We start from the raw sequence: 21,558 nt of genomic DNA, 5'->3' as shown, positions 1-21,558 counted from the left end.
TTGTCATCAGTTACCCTTTAATGTGATATTTAATAATTTATTGTGAAATTTTCACAAAACAAGTTTCATCAATACTACTTCCGACATCCTTTGTGGCAGTACCATCAGCAGGACAAACACCGATGGCATCAGTACCATCAACAAAGAAGAATTTTGTGATGTTTTTGTCTACAAGCAGACTTGTGAATGTCAATGACAGCACGACCTATAGCTTGGAGCCCAACATAAACATTGCCAATTGCTATGACAAGCCAGGTGCCTAGGTACTACTTGGATCGCGATTATCATCATATTAACTGTAACGATGACTTAAACTTCAAAACTCACAGAGACACTTGCAACCACATATGTTCACATATTTCTCTGCAGTCAACAGGTGAAACTGATAAACATAAGACTAAAGCATCCCTGAGCAGTAGCGCCCACCTGGACCCAATACTGCCCGTGTGTTGTCGCAACTGAAGCGCAAGGAACACTTGGTCTGAGCGAGGGTGTTGTACGTATCTGAGGCGAGGTTCGTGCAGTGAGATGTGTGCTGTGTGGGGACTAGCGGCAAGTGCGAGGGCCGGCCACCCTCCTGTCTGCTCGCTTCCCTCTCGCCCTCGGGGCGCAGTGTTGCCACCCTACACCCCGTGGTTGTGGCAGCCCTGCGCGATGAGTCACTGACCACCTCCCAGTATTCCACCAAACAAACACCGACAGAGCAACAAACCCTTAAAACATTTGTCCAAAGCTGAATTTTTGTACTGTGTTAAAGTCAGTCATGCTTAGTTACATACCAAAAGTTTACCACCATGCACCTTGAGCGTCACACCGCACATGCAGTTCATTCCTTTACGAAAGATTCTTTCAGCCATTAATTTAATGTTTTCTATAAAAGCAGTTTCTACAGTATACTCTCGATAAGACCATCAAAATAGTCTAGATATGTTTATATACAAAACTATGTAAAATATATTTCAAAACTGAATATTCAAGATCAAATAAAAATTTATAAAATTATTGATGATTTTTTTAAATCATTCCTTGAAATAAATTATGATTTATATGGAAATGAGAGGCCCAACATGAAAATCGTCTGCGTAAAAGTTTTTGCCTATTCATGAAGCAGTATAATTATAAAGAGACTAGCGCAATCAATTGATTCGCTAGAGTAGCATAAGCGATGGAGTGCGTACCGTCGGTTTGCTATCATAACTTAGAAACACACAGAGAATTTTCTAATTTATGACAGTTCTAGGTTGGGGGTTTCTAATTTCTGATAGTTCTAAGAAGACTTTCTAAGCTATGAAGCTTCTAAGTTGTGTATTTCGGCTTTATGTGTTTCTAAGTTACGTATTTCTAAGTTATGATAGTTAAAGTTCTGTGTTTAAGTTGTGATAGTTGTAACTTTCAAAGTTAATAATTTTCTAAATTGTGTGTTTCGGCCTTGTATGTTTCTACTTTACTTGTGTTTATGTTATGTCAGTTCTAAATGGTGACATTTCTAAGTTATGCGGTTTTTAATTTGTGTGGTTTGACGTTGTGTGTTTTTTAGTTACATGTTTCTAAGTTATGACAGTTCTAAGTTGTGTGTTTCTAAGGTGCTTATTTTGGGGTTGTGTGGATCTTGAAGGTAAAATTTCGCTTTTGTATTTGTGGCAAAAGATTTCATTTGGTCTTTCATTCGGTGCCTGCATAGTTCTCACTTAGACTGCTAGGAGGAGATGAATAACCATCTAGAAAACGAGTGATTTATGTTCGTGACTTAAAATACTACACTTTTATAACCTTGTTTATTTATCAACATGTGACATTCCTGCACAGTACGTTCATTTAACAATAAACATTACTGTGAAAAATAAATTTTACGTATTATATAAAATACTCACAAGGTAAAAAAAAAACTTTTTTCCAATAAAAACAAAACGGAAAATTTTCATCAAAAGAATCAGCCTATATTATTAGAAACGAGTGTTCACCATTTACCCGAATGTCCTCTTCTGCCAGCCTTGAGGGGTGGTTGGTGTCTCCCACAGGCCTTTCCGTATCCCGCCTTTTCCCTTCTCTTGGAGCCAAACAGCACACGAGTGTAGCAGCGAATCAGTGCTAACAGGTTTATTTGTATTTATACACCGAGATAAACTAAAGTAATACAACGTCGCCTCCTTGCATAAAGCAGCTAGGTGTCAAGTAAAATAATATGATATCGTACGTTAAAATTTACCATTTAAATGAAGTGAAGGAAAGTTTATAGTAAAATATATAAATATTGATGTTATAAATTATATAAACAGCTTCTGTCAGCTTGTGACCATCTCATTTTGTAGATCAAGGATAGAGTTCTAGAACATGCTAGAATTTTTTGTAATTTTGTAATTTTTTTGCTTTTATTTATTATTATTTTCTATTATTTAAAAATTTTTTCTGTGATTTTTTGATATCAAAGAAATATGTGAGATGGTTTTCTCCGTGTGCACCCGATTATTCTAGTCAATATTTTGATGGTTTTCTCTGTTTGCTCCTGGCTATTAATCTTGTGGTTTCTCCAAGTGTTTCTGGTTGTTTCTGAGAAACCGATCTATGCATGAAGGATTTTTTTTTACTTGATGAGTCATGTCATTTAATTCAGAGTTAAATTTAATTAATAGAATTTCTGATACTAAATCATCACATGTAATATATTTATCAGGTGGAATTCAAACGACAATACCATTACTCAATCATATATAATAATAAGCTCTCAGATATCTGAAAATCACTAAAAAAAAAAAGACGAACTTCCTTGTCCTTGGTGTCTAGCGAAGCCTTCTTTCTTTTGCGATCGTTAGTGAGCATTCCGCATCCTACATTAAATAAATTAATAAATTATGACTCAACAACAAGTGACGACAAATCATGCCAATAATCGAGACTACTTGTAACAAGATATTTTGCTAAAGATAACTTAACTATCGCTAATGAAATATTAGAAATATTCTATTTAAAAAATAATAATTTATAACTTTCAGTTTGCATCTGGCATTAGTCTCAGTAACTAATATGGATCCTGATTCGGTGTCTCTCGCTGTATCGAAAGGAAACAGGTGTATTTATTGCAGCAAAGAATTCATCTTGAGAAAGAATGGAAGACAACACAAGAAGAATGATTGTGTTAAAATTCACTACGCAATAGGAAATGTTGTGCTCGATGTAGCAAGTCGTTTACGCGAAGAGAGAGTTAAAAAAAACCACGATAGAACTTGTACTAGCGTACAAGCTAGAGGTCAATGATGGATCTAATCTAAAGAAGAGTGATCTGCATTAAGTCAAAAAGTTTCCTTGCCTTGAAAGAGATCATATTCATAGCCAGTGGCGGATCCAGTATTTTGGTTTGGGAGGGGCTTGACCCAGCTGAGGCTAGGCTTTATCAAGGCAAACACTAAAACAATAGTGGACCCAGATGCTTTTGGAGGGGGCTTGAGCCCCTTAGCCCCCCCTCTGGATCCGCTACTGTTCATGGCTCTTCCGATCTCGACAAAGAACTTAAATTGAAGGAGGTTGAAGATTTATGGAAGAATGAAGATAATGGAAGAATCCTTAACGTGAAAAGTGTGAATACATTCAAGCCGAATTCAAGTAAATCTTTCCTACTTTGTAAAATTGGTGGACTCCTAAAAAGGAAGCATGAAAACGATGAAGAAGCTTCGACATCCACGATATCGAGTTCTTGCAGTAATCTGGGTGAAGACGATCCCTTATACGGTGATGGACACAGTGACTCTGACTGATTACAAAGGCAAAGATTGTGATGAAGCACCTAAAGCTGACAATTTCGAGGACTGTGACGATGTCCTTAGACCAAAGCGATGGAAACGTCGTAATAAAATAAATTATACAGTTCAATCTATTGTTGAACACTGGCTCGATGACAAAATTGACTTTGAGGTTGGTGTTAAAACGGAAGACACCAGAGATCATAATATTTATTATAAACATGCAGGGAACATGAACGTAGCAGAAGAGATTGATTATATGTCATGTGAAGATCCTAACATATTAGTTGATCGCCTGAGACTGTTGGTGGCATCTGTTCGTAGAGGAAACTACTCGCATATCGACGAAGTATCGTCCATAAATAAAGAACTGCGGAAAGCTGTTTACATACAATAAACATTTGTTTAACTGCCATGTGTGTACTATTGAAAAATAAATGAATTATTTAGATTTAAAAAAGTATGTTTTATTTCTTGTAAACTGAATTCAAACTAAGACTGAGATCTCGTAATACTGCTACCTCTTCGTTTATTGTGCTTCTAATTGTGCTTCCGATTGTGAGTCCTTTTGTATGATTGTGCTTCCGATTGTGCGCCCTTTTCTATGATTGTGCCTCCTTTTTCGATGAATGTGCTTCCAAATGTGCTTCCTTTTTGTTGATTGTTCTTCCAAATGTGCTTCCTTTTTGTTGACTGTGCTTCCGATTGTGCGTCCTTTCTATGAATGTGCTTCTTTTTCGTTGAATGTGCGTCCTATTGTGATTCCGTTTTGTTGAATGTGCTCCCTCTGTGTCGAATGTGCTTCCTTTTTGTTGATTGTGCGTAGTAAAATCTGTAGTCACAGAAAATTTACTAGTTCTAAACCTCTTCGTGTTGCTAAAATATTTTTAAGGTCTCTTGGTCCTTTAGTATGTATAATAAATTCCACGATGGTCTAATTGACTGTAATTAGCTAACGACGAAGAAGTTCATGAGGTCCGGAAATGACTAGCCTATACGTCTGATATTGTCATGGCTCGGTCTCATGGTCCGGAGACGCTTGGCCTGTATGTATGGCTTCGTACATGAACTGTTTCAGAGGTTATTCAGAGTATCGAAAAACTTTATTTACATGTTAGGTAATGCGACAATGTATTTAATTCGTCGTACATGTATATTGTCTTGAGTTTTATTTTTCTAAAGTGAATGTTTAATAAACTCTGCGAAATTTAATGAGAAACAGAATCTAAAATTAATTTAAAATTTAGTTACACTACCAAGGACAGGAACTGATTTAATAAATTTTTAAATTGATTGTAAAAAATTTTAATTTTGGAGTTTTTCCAGAATTTCTAGCTAAATAATTACACGATTTCAAGATGGCGGGCACCCCAGTAACAATAAATGATTACTGCACTCTATCGGGATAGAATAAAACTAGCATGATGGTAATGCACTCTATAAGCAAGTACACACACAAAATTGTGTCCTCCAGCAGACGAAAACAAGATGGTGGCAATGTCCTCTAGCAGGTGTTAGCTACTGGTAGCATGTACTGAACACAAAATGTCGGACCCACGATGGTCGTCAAGGTTAAAGTCAAATTTCAAGGTCAAGGTCAAATTTCAAGGTCAAGGTCAAATATCAAGGTCAAGTTCAAATATCAAGGTCAAGGTCAAATATCAAGGTCAAGGTCTATTTTCAAGGTCAAGGTCAAATTTCAAGGTCAAGGTCAAAGTTCAATGCCAACAGTCGAGGTCAAAGGCATTGTGAACAGAAAATCATACTAACATGTTATTAGCATACTCTAGCAGACGAAAATCAGATGGTGGCCTCCAGCAGACGAAGGCAAGATGGCGGACATGACATTATACCAGCTGACAATATATACCTTGTTATTGTGGTGGTAGGTCAGTCTGTAGGGTGCTTCCGTGGAGGAAGGATCTGTTGTTTTTTATTTTTTGCTCTTACCGGTTTTCGAACTAAGGTCGGGAATCTATCTAATCAATCAGTATTGTAATAAATTATTTTTTTTTATGAATTTTGAACAATTTTTCATTAAAATGTGATAATAAATAAAGATTTTCAAGATAGCGTCCGTAACGATAATGATACAGTGGTGACATAATTCAAAATGTCGGGTGTGGTGTAAGACGTTTTTTATTACTTTTTAATGATAATTTTTTTAATATAGGTATAAATTACTGGTTTACTCTCGACGGGAATCGAACCGAGGACCGAAATCGTTTAAATAACTAAACATTTTAAGAAGCAATTTTTAAAATATTTTTTGGAATCTTTTTCGGAATTTCTAGCATTGAAATTATGGTTTTTTAAGATGGCAGTCGTAACGAAATTTGCAACGGTTTTTTTAAAGTTTTTTTTTATTAAAAACTTATTAATTTATTTTTATAAATTTTAAAACTTTTTCAATAAAATCGGATAATAAAGATTTCCAAGATGGCGGACTTGACGTCATACTCGCTGACGATATATATATATATATATATATATATATATATATATATATATATACAGGGCTAAATTTTAAGGAATATTTTAACCTGCCCAACGGACAGGTGTAATCGAAAATTTGCCTGTCCGCCATCCAATTTGCCTGTCCGCTGTTTTACCCAAATAAAAAAAAATTCAAAGTCGCTGAAAAAGTGAGAAAAAAGGATTTTTGCTATATTTTGCACCTATTTTTATCACACACTTAACATCCTTATTTAATCATCATTTTCAGACGAGTCTCTGTCCGAGTCACTTCACGAATTACTTTGCTGATTCTCTCTTGAAAATCTGCGATAAGGAGGTTGAAAGGGTCGACGTTTTCTCTGAACATTATGATACCAGAGATTTATTGCTGGTGCTGGATCAAACTCACTTTCAGAAGGTGACTGTAATTGAACACGCATGAGGGCAGACAGTGTATCATCATTTAGACAGTTTCGCCAGTCTGTCTTTATAGACTTCAGTCTTTACAGACTTGAGCAGCCCGTAACAAAAACTGATCCAGATGATTTTACGCCGTGACAAGATAAACTGTAAAAGATTACCGTGTCCTCTGTAAACAAGTAATGTTTATTTTTTGATGCAACAGTTGACAGGCGAATTTTCAAGCAGTCGTAGTCACTGCGGCCACTTTCAGCTGTATCTGGAGTACGCCGTGAAATGTTAACCACGCGAAAACGCTTTTCTGTTAACAAACTATGTTAAAGTAGAGCAAGGAATTAGAAAAGTCGCGTTTATAAAGACAATAAATTTAAAAAATTATATTTTGAAAGTATACAACGGTAAATTACGTAATTGTTGGCTGCACTGCAACGAAATTAATATTAAAACATGGCAACAAAAACAAACATCATCGGTGTGAGATGTTTTGCATCTCTAGCATACGAATACGAATAGGCCTATGTTACGTGAATCATGACGTTACGCAAGATTTTAAGAATTATAATTCAGATTATCATTCAGAAGATTTCAGCACGGTTTGTACATAACCTACTTTTTTTCCCGCGGTATACAACAGCCAGAGTCGTCCGTCACAAAAGAGCAGCCATTATTGTTTATTTATAGATATTGTCAAAGACGTTTTATTTGCGGTCGTGGTCGCATAAATGTTATTAATCACCTCTGCTGCATTAGTGCGTGCGAATAACCTCGGCGTCACAAGTTGCACCTGTCCACCGGACAGTTGCCTTTTTTATTTTGCCTGCCCGGACGAGATTTTGCCTGTCCCGGGCAGGCGGACAGGCGCTAAAATCGAGCCCTGTATATATATATACACACACCTTGACATAAGTGGTGGGAGGTTAGTCTGCCAGCGGCTTCCGTGAAGGAAGGATCGGTTGTCATTTTTATTTATTTTTTGCCCTCACCGGGTTCGAACCGAGGACTCCGAGCTCCATGACGTAATTGTACATTTTTTATAATTTTTTAAAAAAAATTATCAAATTTTTTACTAAATATTATTGATTAATTTTTTTTTAAATTTTCAAAATTTCCCCGATTTTCTAACATAAAAACTACGGGGTCGTCTATTTGCCCAAATCACAATAGTTAAAAAAAAAAAAATTATTTTGGATTTCTTTATTTCTGTAACTGTACTGATATTTTTTATATGAATTTTACTATCGACTCAAGAAACGAAAGTGAAGATATTTGTCGCCTTAACAGTCGAAGTATACTACAATAACAAGAACCAATTACTGTTTGAGCTGTGGTGTACGGCTTAAGAAACTAATCTGTAACACTGGGCTATCATAGTACTATTAGTTGTCAGAAATAATTGCTTGCTTCTCAGTTGTTGGTGGTATCGACGGTGCACGAGTCCAGCGCTCCTATCAGGAGTTGTTTGCAGCTCCCAAAACACGCGTGGGTGGTGTAGGACTAGTTAGATTGTACGTCTTCCGCACGTAGCTTCCAGTAGGCGTGGATGTCTACATACACAAAAAAAATCCTCTTTACCGTCAGTATTTTGAAATTATTTTGTTTTAAACTTCGACATCTCATGCACATTGCGGAGCCTGTGGGCACTTCAGGAAACATCACACGGTTCACTCGTTTAGAGTAAAATATTTTCCTTTTCATTTTAAAATGTGGCACCAAGTAGTTAAAGTCTGTTCAAAGGGATCTTTGCGTAACTCGATCCTTTTCTTGATCACCTTAGGTTTGATTTTATATGAGTAAGATGAGTAAAAGCAGATGACAAGTTTGAAAAAGCAAGAGAAATGCAACATATATTATGCTATAAAATATTTAAACTTTAATTTAAAAATAATTTAAATAGATCTATGTAAAAATAATTGTATGTTTATAGTTAGAAAACCAAATATTAAACTCTAGTTTTATATAAAAAATAGTATTTTAAGTTAAAAATATTATTATTATTTCACTGTATGTGCTTGTTTTACAAACTTAATAAATACACTTATTCCCATTTTTGAAATGCCACAGTTTCAAACTTTAGAAAAATATGCTCGACCATAAACTAAATAGCTAACCCGTTGTGAAGCAGTAGACTTGTTCACGTTGACACAGGATGTAGAGATAACCAAATAGGTTTTGTTTTCATGAGTGTCGTATGCTATAAATTTTAAATAACATCTTCGTCAGTTTTAAGGGTTTGTTTATAGAATTGGCCAATCACAACATTACTTTTTATTGCTACCAATTTGTCTGTATTTTTACTACGTAGTGTTTGAATTAACTTTTATGTAGTTACGGGAAGTGATTCATTCAGGAGATAGCATTTATTGGGGTTAAAAAAATAAGTGATTTGTGCAGTCCTACCAAGTAACTGTTGTTCTTAGAGTAAGTTGAAGAGGGAAGAGTACCTCAGGTGCTTTCCCGGACAGTAAAGCTACGGCCATATAGGGCGCTATGTCCGCTATGTCCGCTATGTCCGCTATGTTCACTAAGTTGGTGACGTCGACAGGTGTTTGGTTCTGGGATATTTTTCTGAAATGTCGCTGACTTCGCGCATGCGCAGATAAACAAAAAAACATATGTTTCCGCGCGGAATGGTGCTGTACTTCTGCGATTGGTTTTCGATAAAGTTTAATTTCTCTCAGTATAGTGCTTTAAATAGTCAAGTCAACGGGAAGGTTAATCGAAAGATTACTAAAATATCCATGTTTATAGAATAAATTCATGGAAGAATATTGAAGGCAGGATATGCTTGACAATGCCTAGGATTTGATTCCAAGGGGATGCTTTCAAACTTAGTTGAATTTATCCTGAAATAATTAATGTTTTATTTCGTCCTCACTAGCAACTGCTTTATCAAATGAAATCCTTCAAATTATTTTTTTTATATTAAATTTATGAGCCCATTTCTTTTTACGTTTACAATCTGTGAGAGCCAGTAGAATATTATTATCATCGGAATCGGAATTCTAATCCCACGGCATGCGTCTCTCCGACATCGCGAACTAGAATATCCTGGCACAGCGAACACAGCGAACATCGCAAACATCGCGAACATTGCGAACATAGCGAACATCGCGATCATATCGTAGCTTTCTGTATGGCCTCGGCTTAAGCGTGCTCTCAGATACGCGCTCCAGCACACAGCTCACGTTTGATCACTAATTGTAGTCTTTGAGTCCTCATTAGAATTTATATTTAGTGTAAACTCTTACAACTGCGTCCCAATTACACTTATCATTAATCTTTACTAAGAAAAAAGATAGGTTGATGATGTGAAAGTAAAAATTTAAATATTTATGTAACATTAACTTATGCTACACTTAGATATGCTAATGTTCATAAAAAATCGCTCGAATTAAATATTTTATCTTAGTGAATTGTAAAGCTATATTTTATATGATATAATTAATGAAAAACGTTTTCGATTTAACATAACTTAAACAAAGACAAATTATATTAAACTACGTATACACTAAACTTAAATCCACATAGGTTACACGGTTATATAATATGGTTCGCATGCTTCTTTACAACGCTTTTAAAGCTGTTATTGACTAAATAAACGTGCATACATCCAAACGCTACTTTACACAAAATTTTGGTCAATATTAAATTATTTTTACGTTGCTGATGTGCAAATACATACAGCTATCGCTTACTTTCTTATACATAAAAGCGTTGGGTTCCTCACTTGAATTACTACTGATAAAAAATAAAAATATATTACAATTTATACCTAAACTTACAAAAAATTAAATTTTATTTCACACAGTATAGCTCACAAATTTTATAAATGCCGTATGTGAGTACATGTTATGCTGGGAAAAGTAGTGCTCCAAAATCCGTTAAGAAATAAATCAATGAAGCAAAATGTGCATATAGCCCATGGCACGGGAGCAAGCGTAGCTAATTTTCATTAACACATGCAATTATTTTTGTTACCAAGTACTCACGGTTTCATTTTGCATCTGGGTATTTTTACAATTAAGGGGGTTCGTTGCAAAATACAAATACCAATCCATGCGAGAAGGGCGCACATAACCTGGCGGTGCTGCCAATACTAACTTCAGACACTCGGCCGAGAAAAAGTAGATAATGGTTTGTTTCTTGAGCACTCGGCGGCCACCCACGTGACCGCTATAAGCCGCGCACTGCACGTCAACACGGCGCGCGTCGCTTGAAACAAAACAAGGCTGACAGACGAGACACGCAGACTGGCCGGGCCACGGCTCGGTTGAGAGCGGAAATAGCCGAAGTCTCCCGAACGAGAGCAGCAACTTGCGACAGCTCTGCGCTCCATCTCCCGCCGCCGCGAGGAACTAACAGCTTCTGTGCGCAGGCCTCGCGCGCTCGCTGCACGCTGTCGGTTCTTTCATTTGTGGTTTCACGTTTGCGTGGTATGTTAGCTGCGGTCAGAGATCCCTTGATTGCACTCGCAAAAAGATGCTCAATTTTTTGTATGTATATAAAAAGTAAAATAAGAAAAAAATTCTTATCTTATATTAAAGTAGTTATCACCGAAATAATTTCAAACATCATTAATAAACACAACAATTTTTTACACAAACAGTTTAGTAAATGTCATAATTTGCATTTGAACAAATTATATAAGCTGCAAGAGTTGAAAAAAAAATTGTAAGAAATTTAGATAAATCCAGCAGGTAAATTGTAACAATTTTCTTTATTCTTGAAAATTCGATTATTTGAATTGACAGTACCATAGCTGAAGAGTGGCATGAGCCTGTAATGCGGATAGAGAAGCTAGCTTCCACAAGTGCAATACTCAAATGCGAAAAGGCGCGGGAAATTACGGATTCTCTCGCCAGAGGGTCGGTTCGTGATGTTCTTTAACACTAACCAGCCACGGGCTCTCGCGACAACCAGAGCGTCATTTTACAAGCTCCTTAGACGCGAGGCTATGCCTATTAGCGATAGTGCCTGCAGTTCGGTTAAAACTGTAAATTTTATTCATGTGGCAGGTGATTGTAGCCTCGTGCACAGGGCCTGGGAAATAGACGAACGGTTGTCATTAGCAACGAAGTGCGGTCGAACTTCTGCCTGTGGCTTGTCGTTAGGGTTCGAGAATATCACAATGAGACCCAAAGGCGGAGGAACACGACATTGCTACCACCGAATTGATGTCGTCAAGATGGCGGTGACGTACACACAAACATATACATATATGTATGCATATACATACATATATAAATTCCCTTTAGAACATCGGGGGATGTATCAAGCGTCGATACGCAAAATAATCTTTTAGAAAGCAGAAATATCCTGTAATATAATTCATAAACTTTAATAGCCACGAAAATAAGAATTCCGTAGGTATTCAAAAATTACTTTTTAATATGTCTAATAGGATTACAATATTATCAACCTACCAGTGGCGTAGCCAGGATTTTTGTATGGGGGGGGGGGGGGTTTTAAGAAGCATGGTCCCCTCCCTATTAAAGCTGGGGGTCCGGGGGTCCTCCCCCGGAAAAATTTGGATTTTAAGGTGTAAAATAGTGCTATTTTAGCTGTTTTCGGTACTTAACTTTAAATATTGTAATTGTAAAAATATTATCTTTTTAATAAAAAAATTGTTTGAGTGATGAAGTAATAAATTAATTAAAAATGTTTTAATCAATTCAAGTGCCTTGTTTACGTCCACTCAAAATCATAAATCATGCTCGAAGCTCGACAATACAAAAAAAAGGAATAAAAAGGGTTGGGTTTCGGCCTTTTCCTGGAACACTTTTGGAAGCCCAGTCACCACCTGCTTATAATTACCGCGCTGGTTAAATACAGTAGGTGTAAGATATTTGAAAGCTTGGGACCCGACACGGCGTCACAACCTTATAGCTTCTGCCCGCGACATGGGTAGGGGAAGGGAAGGAGAATCGGTAGGGCTCGCTTACTCTTCCCCTCCAGTGCAAAATGTGTTACTGATTTGAATTGTTTGGATATTAGAGAAAAAAAAATCTTTTGTATACTAGGATTTATTGGCTATGTTGACAATAATATGGTGGACTACATACAGTGCTTGGTGGGTTAAAATGGAACACCTTCGTTGGTTGGTGTCATTGGGATAAATTTGTTGATTGTGGTTGATGGATATGTAGACTGGTAGGTAGCAATGGGTTAGTTCCCTTGGCATAAAGAAATGGGATATGATAGTAGAAGACTTGGAGGATAAGTTACTTGACATGGTTATGTGTGACATATTGCGTGTATGTAACAGGCATATCATTGAAATCTAGGACATGGGAAACATTTGGTGGAATTTGGTATAATAGGATAAGGGGGAAAATATATGTGAGACGTTAGAATATAGTGTAATACGATAAGAGAAGTATCCATTAGAGGCGATAATAGAAAGTAATGTAAAAAATCTTGTTGGTGGGTGCATACTGTGGGTGTGTTGGCAGATTGTTTCGTGCATTATTATTTAACTATGATTATCAGGGAAATTGTAAGTCGAGCTTATAGACCACGGGCATTTGGGTTTTAATTGGTACTGGCTATTTAAAAAATCTTTAATTTGCGACATATTTCCGAGGAAATTCAAATTCAAACCGAATTGTTAAAATGAGATACGATTTCTAGTCTTCCTAAATACATCAATACCTACAGTAAAAATTTGGTTTTAAGTAATTTCTGAATACAATATGTGAATCCGGATACTTTGTGTAAGAAAAGGAACAATGGTATTTTTGTTTTGGTGAAACGCTTATGGGCTTTCTATGTGTGCTTTAGATTTTTTTGTCAGTATATATTTGTGTTTTAATAACGTGCATGTGTGTTGTAGGATTGACGATAAAGTTAGCTGGTGGTATTGATTTAGCAACATTGACAGAAAATTAAAACGTACAAGCGGTTGAATAATGTTTGGTTTTCAGAGATATCTTATCATGTTATCTTTTAAGGGTAACTTTTCTGTGTTTGTCCCTATCAGTTATGGAGCAAGTAGTATATAATAGGGCATCCGGCGCCAGGCTTCTAGTCTCGGAGCTGAAGGAGCCAAACTCCATCTTGGAATGTGAAGTCAAGGCGGCCATGTTGAATGCCCTTGACAATGACCTTGTCATTCAAAATTTGCAAAACTTTTCCAAAATTCGCCAAAAAACCGCAAAAATTTCAAGTTTTTTTGAAAAACAATTCCGCCAAAAAATCTCAAAACAATTTGAAAAATAGAAAAATTCTCTATAGCGAGGAAAAAAGTTCCCCGTTTTGAATGAAAATTTCTCGTTTTATTCCTCAAAAATTCAAAAATGCGAAATTTAAAAACTTCAGAATAATTTTGCCTTTAAAAGACCCAAAATTCCCCAAAGAGGCTGAAATTCCCCTACGACAAGTCGACCCTAAGCCGCTGAGATCATGACATTGACCATGACCTTCACCATAAACTTGAAATCTTTAGTTAGAAAATTTCGGAAAATTACAAAAATATACAAAAAATAAATGTTCTTCAAATCTTTAGTTACTTAGTTAATTTCGGTCCATGGTTCGATTCCCAATGACAGAAAACATAGAATATGAGTAAAAATGTTCAAACATTCTTTAAAATGTTTTAAAAATTAATGAAAATTGCTTCCGTCACACCCGTCATCTTGAATTATGAAGAAACCGTTCCAATTTTCGCTACGGCCGTCGTCTTAAAAAATCGTTATTTTTATGCTAGAAAATGGGAAAATAATTAAATTAATAAAAAAATTCGTAATAACATTTTAAAAAATTCCGCCATCTTTAATTAAGACATAACCATTGCGCATTTCGTTACAGTCGCTATCTTGAACTCTAGACCTTTGCAATTTTCGTTACGGCTGCCATCTCGAAAAGCTATAGTTGTTACCCAGAATATTCTGAAATGTCTAAAATTTCTGAAATAATAAACATCATTTTTTAATATCTTTTTAATTAAAAACACACTTACGTCATGGAGTCTTCAGTTCGAACCTGGTGAGGTCAAAATAAAAATGACAGATCCTTCCTTCTCGGAAGCCACCGACAGACTGACCTCCCATCTCTAATGCCAAAGGTATATATACAGTTTTGTTCTTAACTTCGTCAATAGATAGAGTTGCCTTGAATTTTAAACGCACCATCGTTTGATGAGTTTGTCATGTCTTTAATTTTCGTTTGTTTGTGCCGTATGCGTTCCTATACCATTCATCCGATTGCGATGAAATTTTGGTGATTTGTTATGCGCATGCCCATGAAGGTAACTGCGACGGTATAACTATTTTTCAATAGTTGGAGCACGAATCGTGTCAAAAAATGTGTTTATTTCATTTTATATAGCGGCACTTCGTCTGTTTTTGTTGTATAAGTGTGCACGCATGACATAATTTATTTAAATATAAAAGAGAGACAGAGATAGAGTGATATATCTATACAGTGAGATAGAGACGGAGAGATAAGTTGAGATAGAGCAAGGTATAGAGAATGAAATGGGTTAGATAAAGAGATATACCTATAGATGTATAGAGCTATATAGAGTCTTATATATAGAAGATATAGAGATAGTGGGAAGTATATATGTAGATATAAAGATATAAATAGAGAGAGAGATACATATATGTATATAGATGTAGATAAAGAAAAATCTATATAGAGAGATGGATAGATGATTTGTATATGTGGAACTACTTCAATCATATTACAAAACAAAACTGAATGAGGCATTGCAATGCAGGCCGAGCATTAGCTATATAATGGAATCTTTTCGATATTAGTAATCTCTTATTTTTCAGCTTTTTTCTATATTGTTTTATAAAGTCTATATTACATACAGACCAGGTAAATAACTATAAACTGGCAGAACAACGTCTGTCGGGATATCAAAGTTATATAAATTAATTTTCACACTTGAAATTCAAATTAAGAAGACAATTACTAACTAAGTAGTATAGGAAAGTATGTCCGAGGACTGGGTTCTGGGTGTGGTGCAGGTGCCGGTGTCCGCCATCTTGGATTGTGACGTCACGGCGGCCATCTTGGATGGTTGTGACCTTGACCTTTGACCTTGACCTTGAATTTGATCCTCAAAATGTGTCAAAATCCGCCAAAATTGGGCAAAATTTGCCCAAAATTCCTCAAAAATCGCCAAAATTTCAATTTCTGTGAAAAAAAATTCCGCCAAAAAATCTCAAAAAATTCCCGTTTTCGAGAGAAAAATTCCCGTTTCGAGGGAAAATTTCCCGTTTTTAGTCCTTAAAAATCCCAGCGGCTAGAAATGTCCATATGTAGGCTTAAGCATCCATGTCTACAGCCTACGATAAGCCTCTGACGTCATCATGGATTATGACGCCACTGTTGTAATTTCCGTTACGGCCGCCATCTTTAACTTTTTTATTTATTATCCGATTTTAATGAAATTTTTTTTAAAATTATAAAAATATTCATTTAATAAAATTTCAATAAAATTTTTTTAAAAATCATACATTAACGACACGGAGCTCGGAGTCCTCGGTTCAAACCCGACGAGTGCAAAAAAAAATAAAAATGGCGACCGATCCTTCCCCCCGCGGTGGCTGCAGGCATACTGACTCCCACCACTTTTTTTCAAAGCATATATATCGTCAGGTAGTATGACGTCATGTCCGCCATCTTGTCCTCGTCTGCTGGAAGCCATCATCAGTGTATCGTCGGCGAGAGTGCGCTGACGCCATGTTAGTTTAATTCTTATCCGCTAGAGTGCAGTAATCATTTATTATTGCTGTGACACCCGACATCATGTCATTTGGCCGCCATCTTGAAAATCCGTAATTATTTAGCTAGAAATTCGGGAAAAATTCCAAAATTCATTAAATAAATTTGTAATCTATATACTGATTGATTAGGTCGACTAAGGTCCTTGGTACGATCTAGGACGATGCAAAAAAAAAGGAAATATAACATCAATTTAACATAATAGTAACATGTTCGAAAATAAAAACACTGCAAGTTCTTTTACAAACATAATATTTATTACATAATTTCTATTTTACTACAGGATCACCTGCGAAGGTTAGCAATCTTACAAACATTTAAGGTCCGCATAGGCGTGAAATGACTAATTCTTAGCTCCAATCGGTTTATACAAGACAGAGTCCAGCCAGATCCTTTACGGACATAGTCCTCCTCTTCTTGACAGAGTTTCTGGATACCTTGTTTAACAGTTTGCTTGATATCGTTAGAACTGTAAATTACTGCAGCCGATGTCTTGAATGCACACTTCTTCACTTTGTCATCGAACGGATAAGGCTTTCCATATATACAGTCCAACCACAAGTTATATTTCAAAGGTCCGTTTGTTGCTACGTCATCAGTAAGCTGATTGATTATGTCCTGTCTGATATCATCAAGAAAATTACAAATGTCCTTTGACTCACTTAACGTACTTGGATAATAGTAGTCTTTCAATGTTCCACGAAATGCAGACTGCGCCAAGTAGAAGCCATTATCGTTCACTTGTAATGCTCCGATCACAGTCTTATGTTTATTTTCATGTTCAGATGCCACAGCAATCGGTTGCTGCACATCAGTTTTTTTACTTGTACGCTCACGAGTCATCAATCTAAACTCAGGAGTCGTAATTGCTGCAGGTAGTTCAGCAGTAGGCGCACTGACTTCACCTTTACAGTTTATCGAATGTTGGCGCAAATTATCAATTCGAGTAAACCATTTATGACACTCGTCACAGCGAAACTTCATGCGAGAAGGATTCTTCGTACATTTACTCCTCTCATGTCTCCGTACATCATGTGCAAATGCAAACGTCATGTCGCAGTAGCCACAAGGATGCCTAGTTGAAGACAAACCCGAACCAGATGTCGCTGTTACTGCAACTGAATCATTTCCAGGCATACTCTTATGCACATCAATGCATCGCTGTTGTATAGAAACCTTTACTTTCTGCCGCACTGCAGGTCCTTTACATGTCTCCAAGTGATGCTTCAAATTAGCATTTCTTGTAAATTGCTTGCGACACTTAATACAACCAAACATTTTACGATAAGGGTTCTTGGCACATTCTCTCTTCTCGTGTCGACGAGCATTGCTGATGTTTGAGAAAATCTTGTCACAGTAACGACATCGATGTTCGTTAGTTGACGATTCGCCATCCATTGAAGTCTCCATCGAGGGCGAAACAGCGTTCGTCGAGGTTTCCTGTACAGTCAGCACTACCGGCATTAAAGTCTCTTCTGCTGGTGGTATCACATCTGTTGAAATCCCCTCCAATGTTGACGTCATCGTTAACAACGGGATCTGCTCCTTCTCCGTCGTAGCTGTCGATAAGTTTCCCGTAGTCGATGGTACACCCTCCGAGTTCAACGTTAAAGACGGTAAAGATGCCATCGAGTTCGCAAGAACAGGTAATTACGCGATTTATGCACCAGATTAAACAATCTAGGTGATCCTTACACCGCCGTCGTCAGAAACAAACTGAACGTCCTGCTGTCTAGGACTCGCTTATATACATGCACCGGATGGAATAATACGCTAGTCAAATCAAGAACAATTTATTATAATACTAGAGTCAAAACAACATTAAAAAAATAGAAGCACCATCAAAAAAAAAAGGAAGCACACTTGGAAGCACCGACAACGAAAAGGCAGCACATTTGGAAGCACCGACAACGAAAAAGGCAGCACCATCATCGAAAAGGCCGCACATTTGTCATTGGCTCCAATATTCATTGGCTCCAATATTCATTGGCTCCAATATTCATTGGTTCCATCAGTCTATTGATTCTATCAGTCTAGTGACTCCAACAGTCATTGACACCAACGGCCTTTTTCTTCATCAGCTCCAATGATATTTGGCTAGAATGCTACGAGTCTAAGGGACCATGAGACTACAATTCTACGAGTGTACAAGACTCCTCCAACTACCTTCAAGTGTATAAAGCTCCAAATGCTCCAACAGCTCCAACACGCAATGTACGCGCAATACATGCAAATTACACGCAATAAATGTAATGATTACACAGTACACACACACACAGGAAACGGAACGTACACACAGTACACACAGGAAACGGAACGTACACACAGTACACACAGGAAATGGAACGTACACACAGTACACACACAGGGAACGGAACGTACACACAGTACACACAGGGAACGGAACGTACACACAGTACACACAGGAAACGGAACGTACACACAGTACACACAGGAAACGGAACGTACACACAGTACACACAGGGAACGGAACGTACACACAGTACACACAGGAAACGGAACGTACACACAGTACATACAGGAAACGGAACGAACACGTAATATTCACGCAATTGACACACAGTACACGCAGAGTACACGCAATTTACGCAAAGTACACCCAATGTACGCAATGTACGCAATATATATGTAATGTACACACAATGACTACGCTTCGTTCGCGCAGGACAAGCATTTAATGAAAACGAAGCACGTTTGGACGGAAATTCTATAAAACGAAAGCTCATTTAACGAAAAGGAGGCGCATTCTCTCGTTCATTCAACTTGGTAGGATACGATCTTCAATGATAAGTTAGGATATAATCTCTCCAACAGTCTATGAATCCAACAGTTTATATTTCCATTAGCCATCGACTCCAACAGTCATTGACTCCAACAGTCACTGGCTCCAACAGTCATTGCCTCCAACAGACATTGTCTCCAACGGCCTTTTGGTTCATCAGCTCCAATGATATTTGGTTAGAATGCTACGACTATAAGAGACTATGGGACTACAATTCTACGAGTGTACAAGACTCCTCCAACTACCTGCAAGCGTACAAAGCTCCAACTACTTCAGCAGCATTATGTTATAATAGTACAAGGCTACTTGACTACGAAGCTACAAGTCTACATGGCTCCAATTGCGGCATCTGTCTTCGTCTGAATTTTCTCTTTGACTCCAACTCCGCCCGCCAGCATCTCTTCGATCTGCACCTCGATTATGTTATAATAGTACAAGGCTACTTGACTACGAAGCTACAAGTCTACATGTCTCCAATTACGGCATCTGTCTTCGGCTGAATTTTCTCTTTGGCTCCAACTGCTACAGCAGCATTATGTTATAATAGTACAAGGCTACTTGACTACGAAGCTACACATCTACAAGGCTCCAATTATCACATCTGTCTTCGTCAGCATTTTCTCTTTTGCTCCCACTGCTCCAACAGCATTATGTTATATGATTCCATGGATACTTTGTTACATAGCTACAGGTCTACGAGGTTCCAATGCATCATGTTTACGAAGCTTCCAGAACACAGGGTTACGAGACTGCGAGGCTACAGGACTACGAAGCTTCCAGGACACGAGGCTACATGGCTACGAGACTACATGACTCTAACTGATTACAATAGCACCACTCAGTGGTGAAAGTTAGGTTATCTCATGCAAAAGTACTTTATGCATGTAGTTCTGCTTTTCAACAACAGATGTCGCCACATGTTGCTTGCAGGTAAATAATATTTAGTTCTTTTATGCGGGATGCGGGATGCTCACTAACGATCGCAAAAGAAGGATGGCTTCGCTAGACTCCAAGGAAAAGGAAGTTCGTCTTACATGTTGGTGCTCCACAGATGTCTCATGGCGTAATATTAATTTGACTGAGTAATGATATTTGTCAATTCCACCTGATAAAAATATTGCAAGTTTTGATTTAGTAGCAGAAATTATCGAATTAAATGTAACTCCAATTAAAATGACATGTCTCAATAGACAAAAAAAAATCCATGCAGAGAGTGGTTCCTCAGAATAGTCAGAAACACTTGAAGAAACCACAGGAATGATTGCAAGAACACGGGAAAAACCATCAAATTATTGACATTAATAATCAGGAGCACACGGAGAAAACCATCATAATATTGACCAGATTAATCAGAAGTACTCGGAGAAAACCACCACATGTTTTCCTTGATATCATAAAATTACAGGAAAAAAATATTTAAAAAAAATAAAAATTAATAAAAAAATAAAAAAAATAAAAAAATGCATAAACAGTTTCTGCTAGCTTGTAAACTTATCATTGTTGAGCAAAGATAGAGTTCTTGTACAAGCCAGAAATTTATGCATTTTTTTTATTTTTTTAATTTTTTTATTAATTTTTATTTTTTTTAAATATTTTTTTCCTGTAATTTTATGATATCAAGGAAAACATGTGGTGGTTTTCTCCGAGTACTTCTGATTAATCTGGTCAATATTATGATGGTTTTCTCCGTGTGCTCCTGATTATTCTTGCCAATATTATGATGGTTTTCTCCGTGTGCTCCTGATTATTAATGTCAATAATTTGATGGTTTTTCCCGTGTTCTTGCAATCATTCCTGTGGTTTCTTCAAGTGTTTCTGACTATTCTGAGGAACCACTCTCTGCTTGGATTTTTTTTTGTCTATTGAGACATGTCATTTTAATTGGAGTTACATTTAATTCGATAATTTCTGCTACTAAATCAAAACTTGCAATATTTTTATCAGGTGGAATTGACAAATATCATTACTCAGTCAAATTAATATTACGCCATGAGACATCTGTGGAGCACCAACATGTAAGACGAACTTCCTTTTCCTTGGAGTCTAGCGAAGCCATCCTTCTTTTGCGATCGTTAGTGAGCATCCCGCATCCCGCATAAAAGAACTAAATATTATTTACCTGCAAGCAACATGTGGCGACATCTGTTGTTGAAAAGCAGAACTACATGCATAAAGTACTTTTGCATGAGATAACCTAACTTTCACCACTGAGTGGTGCTATTGTAATCAGTTAGAGTCATGTAGTCTCGTAGCCATGTAGCCTCGTGTCCTGGAAGCTTCGTAGTCCTGTAGCCTCGCAGTCTCGTAACCCTGTGTTCTGGAAGCTTCGTAAACATGATGCATTGGAACCTCGTAGACCTGTAGCTATGTAACAAAGTATCCATGGAATCATATAACATAATGCTGTTG

The 21,558-nt window shown here is 37.0% G+C and overlaps 1 protein-coding gene across 9 annotated transcripts in view; it reads right to left on the bottom strand.

The window, feature by feature from the left end:
• The window catches only part of LOC134531601 (proton channel OtopLc), a 620,588-nt gene that overhangs the window by 578,219 nt on the left and 20,811 nt on the right, over positions 1-21,558 (bottom strand). For 2 of the 9 annotated variants that reach the window (XM_063367336.1, XM_063367343.1), the window contains exon 1: positions 10,713-10,836. The exons of 4 other annotated variants lie outside the window; for them this stretch is intronic. The gene's annotated coding sequence lies outside the window, so the exon portion shown is untranslated. Of the gene's footprint in view, positions 1-10,712; positions 10,837-21,558 lie in introns of those variants that run through there. 3 more of the 9 variants (XM_063367333.1, XM_063367340.1, XM_063367334.1) reach the window with 3 other exon arrangements.

The sequence above is a fragment of the Bacillus rossius genome, chromosome 5, assembly GCF_032445375.1.
Source record: "Bacillus rossius redtenbacheri isolate Brsri chromosome 5, Brsri_v3, whole genome shotgun sequence".
Taxonomy (NCBI): Eukaryota; Metazoa; Arthropoda; class Insecta; order Phasmatodea; family Bacillidae; genus Bacillus; species Bacillus rossius.
The sequence above is the reverse complement of the archived record's forward strand: the minus strand, read 5'-3'. Positions and strand labels throughout refer to the sequence as shown.